Below are 3055 nucleotides of genomic sequence, written 5' to 3' on the forward strand. Positions count from 1 at the left end.
AAGAGGACTGCCTGTTTCCTTGCTTATCTATACCAGTCTGGCTGCAGCTGATACAGGATTCCAGTTCTTTCTGCAACTGGGAGAATTGCTGCAAGATAGTACTAAAAGGTAAATAAAATATCCTGCTTATCCTGATGCTGTTGGATTAGAAGCACATCTGATCAAGGATCTAAATCCCGTTCACAGACTCTCATAAAAGTAGAAATGGGTTAACTGGATAAAAGATAACTGAATAAATTGTTCAGGCATGTGCCTTCCTCATGCTTAAGGTAATGCCCTGACCATTGTACTCTAGAGAAAAATACTCCTAACCATCTTGATTTGATTACTTCCAGCATAGTTCCTGTTGTCCAGTGTGATGGTTCCTCTTTTTGGTTCGGCTTTTGGTATTCAGTATTTTGATTGGTGACTAGCAAAACCAAGTTAATCTGAATGATTTGCAGGTGTAAACAGCTGTTCTTATGAGCACTTGTTACAACAGTGTATGGGGCCTGTAGGAGAAGGAAGGCTAGGTGGGAAGAAGATCAGCAATTTGTAGTGAAAAGAGGTTAGATGCATTTAGAGTTATGTGGTAACCCATGGTATAGTGGTCAGGCATGTCTAACCAAGATGAAATTACAAAGACACGGCTGTAAATTCAATCCCACTTTTTTCCAAAAGCTCAACAGCCTTCTTGGACCTGAGCAGGCTGTTTATAGGGTCTGTGGTTATCCTATCTATGTTATCCTGTTACAAGGCTCATGACAAAGCAAGATTTAAGAATCATCTGAGTTCATATTAGCCACTGCTAAGCTGTACTTGAAAATAACCCTTTTGGAGGCCAGTACTTAATTTAGAGAAATAAAGCCCCTGGCTGTCAGCATACTGATTCAAGTAAAGTTTATTATTAGCTCTTCTGTTTCAGAGAGAAGGTGGCTCATGACCACTTGGGCAGATCTAATCTTCCTTGTTTCCAAATCAGAAAGTTGACTATAATAGAGTAGCTTAAACTGGACTAGATGAAAACATCCCTGAAATTACTTCTGGTGGTTTTTATTTAGGGAGAAGAATGGAAAATCTGTAAGATACCAGAATACTGTCTAAAAACTTGCAGTAAGAAATTTAGTAAAATCAGTATGCTAGTTGCTGAGAAAAGAAACATCTTGAATGCTGATAAATGTGTTGTTTTCCTTCTGCAAAGAAATGTTTCTCCTGCCTTTGGCTTCAGAAGTATTTATTAAAGCAAGATGCTGGAAATTACAGGTATAAAGGTTTATTCTTGACTTGCAGAAGAAAAGGAGCTAATAGGCATCTCATACAGGTTAACAAAAGCAGAAGCAGCATCCTTATTTCTGGAACAGAGTATCTCCACTCTGGGGTGGTGATACAGTGGGGGTTAGGACAGTGTTGTCTTGCCAAGCACATTTGCCAGAAAGGGCCTGGGCAGGGGCAGATGGTTCTTGCAGACAGCTCATGGAGGCCATTCAGCAGTGGGCCCTCCTGATAAGGGGCACTGACAGCACTCAGGGCTCTTGCAGCAAGTGTGGGGCCAGTGGCTCAGGAAAGTGACTGGCACCCTGTTCTGCACCTGTGAGCTGGCCTTGGCAGCAGTGTCCAGCTGTGGGCTCCCTGGAGCAAGGCAAGCATGGACATCATGGAGCGAGTCCCGTGGAGGGGCACCAAGATGCTGAGGGGGCTGGAGCACAGGGTGGAGGAGGGAAAGCAGAGAGAGCTGGGCCCATTCAGCCTGCAGAAGAGATGGATGAAGGGGGGTCATTCTGCAGCCTGCAGCTCCCAAATGGGAGAGTATGGGGAAGGCAGGGCCAGGCTCTGCTTGGAGATGCACAGGGAGAGGATGGGAGGCAACAGGCCCAAGTTGCCACCAGGGACACTGCAGGTATTTCTTAGGGGAAGAAACTTCACCATGTGGGTGGCCACAGAAATGGGGCCTGGAGTAGCAGTGGAATCCTCATTGGTGGAGATGTTTGGACATCAGTCTGGCAGGGGCCCATGTAACCAGCTCCATGCTGGCCCTGTTCCAATTAGCAGCTTTGGTACCAGATGATCTCCAGAGTTTCTGGGTGTAAGAGGATGGTGGTATGATGTAACTTGCCCTGCCCTTTCACCTGACCTCATTTACTGGACTGCAGTATTTCATTTATTTCTGACCTAAGTGCTAGACAACAGGGCCAAAAGGAAAAACATACCCTCTGGTTTTTGTTTTAAGGATTGTAATTTTTAAAGGGCGTATGATGTAATCTGCTGATTTGTACATTATGTTAAAAACCAGCATTTCATTTCTATTTAGCTTGTTTTTCTTAGACTGAAGCTATTGTTTTTCAAAAGCAGCATCAGGTATAATGAGTTGGCATTTGGAGAACAATCTTCAGGGTACAAACTTTGAACTGCTAACCAAGTATGACAGGGTTAGGGGAAAGCAGTGAATCTTACCCCCAGTAATGCTTTCACTGGTTCAGACCTACATGTGGGTGAAATAAACCTTCAAAGCAGTAAGATATTTTTCTCATAAGGCAGCTGCAGGCAGACTTATACTAAATGAACACCTGACAGCCCTTTCAGGAAGAACAATGTAGATAAGTGTTACTAGAATTTGTCATAGTTTGTATTTTAAACATTTTGAGTATGTAGTCAGGCTTGCACATGCTTATAGTGGTCTGTGCTAGTAGGAACCTTTCAGGACCATGATCCTACAGCATTCACACTACACTTACTCCATGAAAAGCATTAAATGGTTATTTGGTAATATTTGAAAATTATGGGCCATGCTTCTCAACAATTATTACTGGCTTAAATTTCCTCTGACCTAAGCAAAATAATCTAACACAAGCTTCTGAGTTGCTTTGTAAAACTTGGAGGCAAAAGACAGTGACTACAGTATTGTCCAAATTAGGACTTAGAGTTTAGAGAAGGCTATAAAGCTGCACTTCTGAGGAATTGTGAAATGAAATGAAATCTCAATAAAAAATGAAAACTTAATAAAAAATGTAATAAAATGTAGGCTTAACTACTAGTTAAATATAAAGGAAGAAAACAACCAACAACTACCACAGGGGCA

The sequence above is a fragment of the Haemorhous mexicanus genome, chromosome 1 (genome assembly GCF_027477595.1).
Source record: "Haemorhous mexicanus isolate bHaeMex1 chromosome 1, bHaeMex1.pri, whole genome shotgun sequence".
Taxonomy (NCBI): Eukaryota; Metazoa; Chordata; class Aves; order Passeriformes; family Fringillidae; genus Haemorhous; species Haemorhous mexicanus.